Here is a 13,017-nt window from a genome sequence, read left to right as displayed (position 1 = left end):
TCCAACAAGACAATGACCCTAAGCACACAGCTAAAATAACGAAGGAGTGGCTTCACAACAACTCTGTGACTTCTTGAATGGCCCAGCCAGAGCCCTGACTTAAACCCAATTGAGCATCTCTGGAGAGACCTGAAAATGGCTGTCCACCAACGTTTACCATCCAACCTGACAGAACTGGAGAGGATCTGCAAGGAGGAATGGCAGAGGATACCCAAATCCAGGTGTGAAAAACTTGTTGCATCTTTCCCAAAAAGACTCATGGCTGTATTAGATCAAAAGGGTGCTTCTACTAAATACTGAGCAAAGGGTCTGAATACTTAGGACCATGTGATATTTCAGTTTTTCTTTTTTAATAAATGTGCAAAAATGTCAACAATTCTGTGTTTTTCTGTCAATATGGGGTGCTGTGTGTACAATAATGAGGGAAAAAAAAAGAACTTAAATGATTTTAGCAAATGGCTGCAATATAACAAAGAGTGGAAAAATGTAAGGGGGTCTGAATACTTTCCGTACCCACTGTACGTTAGAAACATTCACATTTGTTTCAGTTACTTTAGAAACAACCTATCTAATATAACTCTGCCACCACACTACTTCGGGTTGATTCAATTACTTTAGAATCTTAACAGAATTATTAGAAACCAACACCAAGTTTCAGTTAATTTAGAAACTTTACACTTAAGCACTTTGTTTCAGTTACTTTAGAAACAACAATTCCAATACAACTCTGCACCACACTGCTTCGTGCTGATTCAGTTCCGTTATAATCTTAAACAAAATCATACGGCATAGGCTTAACAACTCCTCCTATAACACACAATAGTTGTGAAATAATTCTGTGACCACACTGCGTTGGGTCTATTCAGTTACTTCAGAATTTCCTCAGAATTATTACAACATCACAATGAGTTTCAAGTACAGTGGGTACGGAAAGTATTCAGACCCCCTTCAATTTTTCACTCTTTGTCATATTGCAGCCATTTGCTAAAATCATTTAAGGTCATTTTTTTTCCTCATTATTGTACACACAGCACCCCATATTGACAGAAAAACACAGAATTGTTGACATTTTTGCACATTTATTAAAAAAGAAAAACTGAAATATCACATGGTCCTAAGTATTCAGACCCTTTGCTGTGACACTCATATATTTAACTCAGGTGCTGTCCATTTCTTCTGATCATCCTTGAGATGGTTCTACACCTTAATTTGAGTCCAGCTGTGTTTGATTATACTGATTGGACTTGATTAGGAAAGCCACACACCTGTCTATATAAGACCTTACAGCTCACAGTGCATGTCAGAGCAAATGAGAATCATGAGGTCAAAGGAACTGCCTGAAGAGCTCAGAGACAGAATTGTGGCAAGGCACAGATCTGGCCAAGGTTACAAAAAAAATTCTGCTGCACTTAAGGTTCCTAAGAGCACAGTGGCCTCCATAATCCTTAAATGGAAAACGTTTGGGACGACCAGAACCCTTCCTAGAGCTGGCCGTCCGGCCAAACTGAGCTATCGGGGGAGAAGAGCCTTGGTGAGAAAGGTAAAGAAGAACCCAAAGATCACTGTGGCTGAGCTCCAGAGATGCAGTCGGGAGATGGGAGAAAGTTGTAGTAAGTCAACCATCACTGCAGCCATCCACCAGTCGGGACTTTATGGCAGAGTGGCCCGACGGAAGCCTCTCCTCAGTGCAAGACACATGAAAACACACCTGAGGGACTCCAAGATGATGATAAATAAGATTCTCTGGTCTGATGAGACCAAGATAGAAATTTTTGGTCTTAATTCTAAGCGGTATGTGTGGAGAAAACCAGGTGGAGAAAAACAGGTTCAGCTCATCACCTGTCCAATACAGTCTCAACAGTGAAGCATGGTGGTGGCAGCATCATGCTGTGGGGGTGTTTTTCAGCTGTAGGGACAGGAGAACTGGTTGCAATCGAGGGAAAGATGAATGCGGCCAAGTACAGGGATATCCTGGACGAAAACCTTCTCCAGAGTGCTCTGGACCTCAGACTGGGCCGAAGGTTCACCTTCCAACAAGACAATGACCCTAAGCACACAGCTAAAATAACGAAGGAGTGGCTTCACAACAACTCTGTGACTTCTTGAATGGCCCAGCCAGAGCCCTGACTTAAACCCAATTGAGCATCTCTGGAGAGACCTGAAAATGGCTGTCCACCAACGTTTACCATCCAACCTGACAGAACTGGAGAGGATCTGCAAGGAGGAATGGCAGAGGATACCCAAATCCAGGTGTGAAAAACTTGTTGCATCTTTCCCAAAAAGACTCATGGCTGTATTAGATCAAAAGGGTGCTTCTACTAAATACTGAGCAAAGGGTCTGAATACTTAGGACCATGTGATATTTCAGTTTTTCTTTTTTAATAAATGTGCAAAAATGTCAACAATTCTGTGTTTTTCTGTCAATATGGGGTGCTGTGTGTACAATAATGAGGAAAAAAAAAAGAACTTAAATGATTTTAGCAAATGGCTGCAATATAACAAAGAGTGGAAAAATGTAAGGGGGTCTGAATACTTTCCGTACCCACTGTACGTTAGAAACATTCACATTTGTTTCAGTTACTTTAGAAACAACCTATCTAATATAACTCTGCCACCACACTACTTCGGGTTGATTCAATTACTTTAGAATCTTAACAGAATTATTAGAAACCAACACCAAGTTTCAGTTACTTTAAAAACTTTACACTTAAGCACTTTGTTTCAGTTACTTTAGAAACAACAATTCCAATACAACTCTGCCACCACACTGCTTCGTGCTGATTCAGTTCCGTTATAATCTTAAACAAAATCATACGGCATAGGCTTAACAACTCCTCCTATAACACACAATAGTTGTGAAATAATTCTGTGACCACACTGCGTTGGGTCTATTCAGTTACTTCATAATTTCCTCAGAATTATTACAACATCACAATGAGTTTCAAGTACAGTGGGTACGGAAAGTATTCAGACCCCCTTCAATTTTTCACTCTTTGTCATATTGCAGCCATTTGCTAAAATCATTTAAGGTCATTTTTTTCCTCATTATTGTACACACAGCACCCCATATTGACAGAAAAACACAGAATTGTTGACATTTTTGCACATTTATTAAAAAAGAAAAACTGAAATATCACATGGTCCTAAGTATTCAGACCCTTTGCAGTGACACTCATATATTTAACTCAGGTGCTGTCCATTTCTTCTGATAATCCTTGAGATGGTTCTACACCTTAATTTGAGTCCAGCTGTGTTTGATTATACTGATTGGACTTGATTAGGAAAGCCACACACCTGTCTATATAAGACCTTACAGCTCACAGTGCATGTCAGAGCAAATGAGAATCATGAGGTCAAAGGAACTGCCTGAAGAGCTCAGAGACAGAATTGTGGCAAGGCACAGATCTGGCCAAGGTTACAAAAAAATTCTGCTGCACTTAAGGTTCCTAAGAGCACAGTGGCCTCCATAATCCTTAAATGGAAAACGTTTGGGACGACCAGAACCCTTCCTAGAGCTGGCCGTCCGGCCAAACTGAGCTATCGGGGGAGAAGAGCCTTGGTGAGAGAGGTAAAGAAGAACCCAAAGATCACTGTGGCTGAGCTCCAGAGATGCAGTCGGGAGATGGGAGAAAGTTGTAGTAAGTCAACCATCACTGCAGCCATCCACCAGTCGGGACTTTATGGCAGAGTGGCCCGACGGAAGCCTCTCCTCAGTGCAAGACACATGAAAGCACACCTGAGGGACTCCAAGATGATGATAAATAAGATTCTCTGGTCTGATGAGACCAAGATAGAACTTTTTGGTCTTAATTCTAAGCGGTATGTGTGGAGAAAACCAGGTGGAGAAAAACAGGTTCAGCTCATCACCTGTCCAATACAGTCTCAACAGTGAAGCATGGTGGTGGCAGCATCATGCTGTGGGGGTGTTTTTCAGCTGCAGGGACAGGACAACTGGTTGCAATCGAGGGAAAGATGAATGCGGCCAAGTACAGGGATATCCTGGACGAAAACCTTCTCCAGAGTGCTCTGGACCTCAGACTGGGCCGAAGGTTCACCTTCCAACAAGACAATGACCCTAAGCACACAGCTAAAATAACGAAGGAGTGGCTTCACAACAACTCTGTGACTTCTTGAATGGCCCAGCCAGAGCCCTGACTTAAACCCAATTGAGCATCTCTGGAGAGACCTGAAAATGGCTGTCCACCAACGTTTACCATCCAACCTGACAGAACTGGAGAGGATCTGCAAGGAGGAATGGCAGAGGATACCCAAATCCAGGTGTGAAAAACTTGTTGCATCTTTCCCAAAAAGACTCATGGCTGTATTAGATCAAAAGGGTGCTTCTACTAAATACTGAGCAAAGGGTCTGAATACTTAGGACCATGTGATATTTCAGTTTTTCTTTTTTAATAAATGTGCAAAAATGTCAACAATTCTGTGTTTTTCTGTCAATATGGGGTGCTGTGTGTACAATAATGAGGAAAAAAAAAAGAACTTAAATGATTTTAGCAAATGGCTGCAATATAACAAAGAGTGGAAAAATGTAAGGGGGTCTGAATACTTTCCGTACCCACTGTACGTTAGAAACATTCACATTTGTTTCAGTTACTTTAGAAACAACCTATCTAATATAACTCTGCCACCACACTACTTCGGGTTGATTCAATTACTTTAGAATCTTAACAGAATTATTAGAAACCAACACCAAGTTTCAGTTACTTTAAAAACTTTACACTTAAGCACTTTGTTTCAGTTACTTTAGAAACAACAATTCCAATACAACTCTGCCACCACACTGCTTCGGGCTGATTCCGTTCCGTTATAATCTTAAACAAAATCATACGGCATAGGCTTAACAACTCCTCCTATAACACACAATAGTTGTGAAATAATTCTGTGACCACACTGCGTTGGGTCTATTCAGTTACTTCATAATTTCCTCAGAATTATTACAACATCACAATGAGTTTCAAGTACAGTGGGTACGGAAAGTATTCAGACCCCCTTCAATTTTTCACTCTTTGTCATATTGCAGCCATTTGCTAAAATCATTTAAGGTCATTTTTTTTCCTCATTATTGTACACACAGCACCCCATATTGACAGAAAAACTCAGAATTGTTGACATTTTTGCACATTTATTAAAAAAGAAAAACTGAAATATCACATGGTCCTAAGTATTCAGACCCTTTGCAGTGACACTCATATATTTAACTCAGGTGCTGTCCATTTCTTCTGATAATCCTTGAGATGGTTCTACACCTTAATTTGAGTCCAGCTGTGTTTGATTATACTGATTGGACTTGATTAGGAAAGCCACACACCTGTCTATATAAGACCTTACAGCTCACAGTGCATGTCAGAGCAAATGAGAATCATGAGGTCAAAGGAACTGCCTGAAGAGCTCAGAGACAGAATTGTGGCAAGGCACAGATCTGGCCAAGGTTACAAAAAAATTCTGCTGCACTTAAGGTTCCTAAGAGCACAGTGGCCTCCATAATCCTTAAATGGAAAACGTTTGGGACGACCAGAACCCTTCCTAGAGCTGGCCGTCCGGCCAAACTGAGCTATCGGGGGAGAAGAGCCTTGGTGAGAGAGGTAAAGAAGAACCCAAAGATCACTGTGGCTGAGCTCCAGAGATGCAGTCGGGAGATGGGAGAAAGTTGTAGTAAGTCAACCATCACTGCAGCCATCCACCAGTCGGGACTTTATGGCAGAGTGGCCCGACGGAAGCCTCTCCTCAGTGCAAGACACATGAAAGCACACCTGAGGGACTCCAAGATGATGATAAATAAGATTCTCTGGTCTGATGAGACCAAGATAGAACTTTTTGGTCTTAATTCTAAGCGGTATGTGTGGAGAAAACCAGGTGGAGAAAAACAGGTTCAGCTCATCACCTGTCCAATACAGTCTCAACAGTGAAGCATGGTGGTGGCAGCATCATGCTGTGGGGGTGTTTTTCAGCTGCAGGGACAGGACAACTGGTTGCAATCGAGGGAAAGATTAATGCGGCCAAGTACAGGGATATCCTGGACGAAAACCTTCTCCAGAGTGCTCTGGACCTCAGACTGGGCCGAAGGTTCACCTTCCAACAAGACAATGACCCTAAGCACACAGCTAAAATAACGAAGGAGTGGCTTCACAACAACTCTGTGACTTCTTGAATGGCCCAGCCAGGGCCCTGACTTAAACCCAATTGAGCATCTCTGGAGAGACCTGAAAATGGCTGTCCACCAACGTTTACCATCCAACTTGACAGAACTGGAGAGGATCTGCAAGGAGGAATGGCAGAGGATACCCAAATCCAGGTGTGAAAAACTTGTTGCATCTTTCCCAAAAAGACTCATGGCTGTATTAGATCAAAAGGGTGCTTCTACTAAATACTGAGCAAAGGGTCTGAATACTTAGGACCATGTGATATTTCAGTTTTTCTTTTTTAATAAATGTGCAAAAATGTCAACAATTCTGTGTTTTTCTGTCAATATGGGGTGCTGTGTGTACAATAATGGAAAAAAAATGAACTTAAATGATTTTAGCAAATGGCTGCAATATAACAAAGAGTGAAAAATTTAAGGGGGTCTGAATACTTTCTACCCACTGTACGTTAGAAACATTCACATTTGTTTCAGTTACTTTAGAAACAACCTATCTAACACAACTCTGCCACCACACTGCTTTGTGCTGATTCAGTTCCGTTATAATCTTAAACAAAATCATACGGAATAGGCTTAACAACTCCTCCTATAACACACAATAGTTGTGAAATAATTCTGTGACCACACTGCGTTGGGTCTATTCAGTTACTTCAGAATTTCCTCAGAATTATTACAACATCACAATGAGTTTCAAGTACGTTAAAAACATTCACATTTGTTTCAGTTACTTTAGAAACAACCAATCTAATATAACTCTGCCACCACACTTCGGGTTGATTCGATTACTTTAGAATCTTAACAGAATTATTAGAAACCAACACCAAGTTTCAGTTAATTTAGAAACTTTACACTTAAGCACTTTGTTTCAGTTACTTTAGAAACAACAATTCCAATACAACTCTGCCACCACACTGCTTCGGGCTGATTCCGTTCCGTTATAATCTTAAAATCATACGGCATAGGCTTAACAACTCCTCCTATAACACACAATAGCTGTAAAATAATTCTGTGACCACACTGCGTTGGGTCTATTCAGTTACTTCAAAATTTCCTCAGAATTATTACAACATCACAATGAGTTTCAAGTACGTTAGAAACATTCACATTTGTTTCAGTTACTTTAGAAACAACCAATCTAATATAACTCTGCCACCACACTACTTCGGGTTGATTCAATTACTTTAGAATCTTAACAGAATTATTAGAAACCAACACCAAGTTTCAGTTACTTTAGAAACTTTACACTTAAGCTCTTTGTTTCAGTTACTTTAGAAACAACAATTCCAATACAACTCTGCCACCACACTGCTTCGTGCTGATTCAGTTCCGCTATAATCTTAAACAAAATCATACGGAATAGGCTTAACAACTCTTCCTATAACACACAATAGTTGTGAAATAATTCTGTGACCACACTGCGTTGGGTCTATTCAGTTACTTCAGAATTTCCTCAGAATTATTACAACATCACAATGAGTTTCAAATACGTTAGAAACATTCACATTTGTTTCAGTTACTTTAGAAACAACCTATCTAATATAACTCTGCCACCACACTACTTCGGGTTGATTCAATTACTTTAGAATCTTAACAGAATTATTAGAAACCAACACCAAGTTTCAGTTACTTTAGAAACTTTACACTTAAGCACTTTGTTTCAGTTACTTTAGAAACAACAATTCCAATACAACTCTGCCACCACACTGCTTCGGGCTGATTCCGTTCCGTTATAATCTTAAACAAAATTGTACGAAATAGGCTTAACAACTCATCCTGCTAATACTGAATAAACCAAATTCTCTTCTGTCCTTTCTAGATTTTTTTTAAACGAGTGGGTTTCCTGACAAAAAAAAAACAGCATAAATGAAAGAAAACAGCTTTTCTCTTACCTTTCCTCACTTTTTGTTGGAAATTCCTCAATGGGTGGCTCGCCAATGTAAGAAAAAAAGATGTGGACGTCGAAGATCTCAAAAATGAAGTTTATTACAGCATAGCAGTGGCAAGGTACACAAAGCACCTTGGGTTCACCGGCGTCAGAATGAACCCAGAACATCCAAATCTTAAACCTTTTATCCTGTTCTTAATGTAAATTAAGTTGCTCTTGTTGCAACAGCTGTGGTCTATGTTAATGAAGTTGTGACACCCCATTGTCTGTTGGGAAAGTTCTCTGTTTCCCACACCCAGTCCCATTCTACAATTGACTACCACTTGTTCAGGATGTGATCAACCCAAATAGTGAAGAAACAATATAACTTGACTTTCTTTCATCTCTATGATAATTAAGCCATTTTGGGGATGAGCTTATTCTAAAATATATTTTGGAGTGGAATTTGAGTCGAGGCAGACTACAATTTCTTACACATGATACTCCAAACTTTTGTGTGGTATTGAATATCTTTGAATAAAAATGTTGAATTTTTATATAAAATATAAAAACTATATTATCAATAAGCCTATGCAACATTATCTGGAAAATATTTACTTTTGATTAAGTTGAAATATCTTTTTTCTACCCACCATTGATACATTATGATACGCATTATGTTCAATAGAATAAAATTATTGTGATTTCATGATTTCAGATTAGCATTTAAAATCCAATGGTAATCATTTTCTTTTTTGCACTCTTTTTCAAACATTTTCTACAGAAGACTTTTTTTAAGAATTATCAAATGTCCAAATTCATCTTTGAAAGTAATTTTACAAACTAAAACCTAAATCCATTTTATTCAAAAGAAAGTGAATGAGATTTCCAGTGGAAGATATTCAAGTCCTGTGGTTTGTTTTGCTGAATGCATGTGTGTGTGAAGCAAACAGGAAAAGAAATGAAAAATGACACCTGAGACACATACTGCAGCTGAGTGGCAGCACTCATCAATAATTCTATGTGATCTCTAGAGGAAAAGAGTGTGTTGCAGGTGTCTTACAGTAAAGTGAAGCGAAGCAAAGGCACCATTTCATATTTCTCCAATGCCTCTTGCTTGTCAACGACGGTCTGGGACTGACAGGTGATTAATAGGCTATGTGAAGTGTGTCATCTTGATGCCGACTATCAATTACTATGAGCAGCCGCGTCACCTGATTCTCTGAGATGACCTGGATTAATGCCAGCTGCCAACAAATTCTTACTGACTGTTTAAAACACAGGGGTTTATTCGCAGCACAGCATAAATACCGAGTATAATACCTCCTAAACTAAACTAAACTAAAAAAAAAAAAACATTCCCTGGTAACTCTGAAACTTTCCTCAGCTTCATGAACTGAGCGTCACTGACTTTGATCCTGTTCCTCCTTACCAGATGTTATTTCTCAGTAGGGTCTCTTTAACATATTTCTTTTGCGCTGTAAGGATTTCAGAGAAACATGGGATTTGACAAGGCTGTGTTGGTCCAGAGCCTCAGATCTCTAATGCAGGATGTATTCTCAGAATATAACCGCTGACAAGATCGTCAGGAATCAAAAGCCATCTTAGCTGCCATGGTTCAAATGCATAGGCAGGGATTCACAGAGGTTAAGAATAGACCTGTGTTTTATTGTAACAGCTCCCATCTCAATGTTCTTCTCTTTAAATGAGCAGAATCCTCCTCTGTTCACTGTGCCAGGAATAAGAAACTATATATGGGTGCTGTATTTGCAGGATATCATGATATATAGAAAGTTGTAAAGACAGACAGACAGACAGACAGACAGACAGATAGATAGATAGATAGATAGATAGATAGATAGATAGATAGATAGATAGATAGATAGATAGATAGATAGATAGATAGATAGATAGATAGATAGACTGAACAAAATCATAAACGTAATACTTTTGTTTTTGAGCTGAACTCAAATATCTCTGAAAAACTAAGACTTTTTCTATGTACACAAAAGGCCTATTTCTATAAAATATTGTTCACAAATCTGTCTAAATCTGTGTTAGTGAGCACTTCTCCTTTGAGAACCCCCCCGGACCCCCCAATACAGCAAAACTGCACATTTTAGAGTGGCCTTTTATTGTAGCCAGCCTAAGGCACACCTGTGCAATAATCATGCTGTCTAATCAGCATCTTGATATGTCACACCTATGAGGTGGATGGATTATCTCGGCAAAGGAGAAGTGCTCACTAACACAGATTTAGACAGATTTGTGAACAATATTTGAGAGAAATAGGCCTTTTGTGTACATGTAGATAGATAGATAGATAGATAGATAGATAGATAGATAGATAGATAGATAGACAGACAGACAGACAGACAGACAGACAGACAGACAGACAGACGGACGATAGGAAGTATGTTTCACTGGTCCTATGGCTTTCTGAGAAGATGTCTTTTGAAGGTGTTACAAATCAAAGAGAATTCTGTCAGTACAATTCCATACAGACTCTTCACGTTTTTCAAGTTGCATTAGTTAAGCTTTACATATTCTCATTTTTCACACCACTCAAAGGTGCTCTGTTCCCACAAGAGTGGCATCCATTACGGAATAAATCCTTTTGTCTTCAGAATGCTGCATGATGTTCATTGTCTTGGCTGATCACAACAGCACAGTTCCGTCATTTCTTCAAAGGGATGCAAAAGCTGTTGTGCCTCCACATATTTTAGGAATTGTGTCTAACACACAAGAATGAAAATCCCCATGAGACCTGAATTCAACACCAGAATCCAAGATGGATGATCCAACTGCATCATTAAACCTTGTGCATGGATAGATAGATGATAGATAGATGATAGATCTAAGTCTACAAAAGCAGGGAGAGCGTTTTCACATTTGGGTCTGGAATTGCCTTCCTGATAATTGTCGTGGAAATTCTTAATACGAATACAACCTAGGCTACTTAATCTGACTTCTTCACCACGGACAATTTAAACAACTTGCAGTTGTTAAAAATACAACTCGCGCGCCGCTCACGCTTGCGGTGTGAAAGAGGGGTAATACTACCTCAATCACATATAGATGTTCTTTTGTTTTCTTTTGAGCGTAGAATCTGTTTCTCAGCTGCACAGCATATATCTGACACGACTCCCAAGTTGCTCTTCGTAGAAATGAGGTTTTATTCACGGCCGGGAGATCACTGATCACAACAACCAAGTGAGTCTCCTGAATAGAAAGATACATGTACATTTATATTATACAGTTGAGTAAAAATCAATGTCACTCAAGTCTTCTTCACTGATTTGTTCTGGTGATTGGTTTGTAATGATCTGAGCTAGTCATATTATGACTGTTAGTTCTAGGCTACTGTGTTAAGCACTTTTTGGTTAAGTATATGGCCTTTGACCTGAGCATCCTTGGTCTGCGTTTCTCTGTACATTTAATGTTGAAAATACCCATTACATAAAATATTTCTATCACATAATGTTCGGGGCTCTCCCAGTTTAAATCTAGATTAAAGGCGCATCTCTTTAGCCAAGCATTCACATAATGCATCTCATAACCTTATACTCCAGTTATATCAGATCAAATGCACATGATTATTCTTGCTTAATTTAATGAACAGCAGCTACAGTACGCAATTATTTTCCATTTGCTTTTCTGTTTTATCTCGGGATGCCCATCCCGAGGTAACTAGAGAGTAGTTCAGCTCCAGTTTGGATCTAGCCTCTTATGAAGATTTGAGATGACCCAACACCTGTGAAGAGACGGCGCCAACTCCTGCGAAGACTTTAGATGACGCAAACTCTGAATCAACATGCACCAATGCTGCAATTTTTCTATATATCCTAAACATTTGTTAACATGTTGCCTTAAGCTAATTGTTTCTGCCTTAAATTAATACATTGTTAGCTCTGTGTGATTTGTATAAGTACATTTCTGAAATACATAACTTGGACATAGTCACCTCTGATAACAGATCACTCTAAATTGTAATGTAGACACATGCATTTTCTGTAAAGATGCTTTGAAATAATATGCATTGTGAAAAGAATAGATTGAATAGAAATTGAATAGATAGATATATAGATAGATATATAGATATCATAGATAGATAGAGACAGACAGACAGACAGACATGTTTCCATATGTTTTAAGAATAATGAAGAATAACATTTTAGAATCTAATATTCTCAGAATATCTTCAGGCTCAGCACTTCTTGTTAATGATATTTCAGCATGTGAAGACTGCACCTCTAGGGCTGATTTCTGTTGATGCACCACAACTCCAACACTTCATAGTGCATTAATGGGAAATTATCATTTGCATGAGTTTACTGGACTAGGTTTAATCTGAGGCTGTAAAAACATGTTACCATAAGTTCTAAAATAACCAACAAAGCCTGTTAGTATCATAATAACTTCTTTTTTTTTAACCCAGAGGCCTGAGGTTCAGAACTGTGTGATTTTTATTTATGGCAACATGCTTGTTCAAGCTGAAAATATATAAAATTCATCCCTAAATACATTAATATTGATCTCTAAATAATGCAGAATTACATAGAATTACATACATACCATTGGAAAGTTTAGTCTTTAAACAGTAAAAACAGTAGGCTAATATTGTGAAATATTATCACAGTCTAAAATATATATTTGAATACATTTAATTAATTACCAATCACCATCGCACACCTGCAGGTGATAGGTGCGTGTGATGGTGTGAGTCAGGTCAGTCACCTGATATGACTGATAAAGGTCATGAGACCGAAACGTTGCTAATAAAAGTTTGATACTCCTTTGCAATTATTGATAATGTGCAGGATTATTATTTATTTTTTTAAATACATTTAATTATATTAACTTAATTATTGTTTTATTTAAAATAAATCTTTTTTTCTTGTCTTGTGATAGCAAAGCTGATATTTTTGCAGGAATTACTCCAGTCAAGTGTCACATGATCCTTCAGAAATCATTCTACTTTGGTGCTAAAAACATTTCT

The sequence above is a fragment of the Rutilus rutilus genome (assembly GCF_951802725.1).
Source record: "Rutilus rutilus genome assembly, chromosome: 10".
NCBI classification, from domain to species: Eukaryota; Metazoa; Chordata; class Actinopteri; order Cypriniformes; family Leuciscidae; genus Rutilus; species Rutilus rutilus.
The sequence above is the reverse complement of the archived record's forward strand: the minus strand, read 5'-3'. Positions refer to the sequence as shown.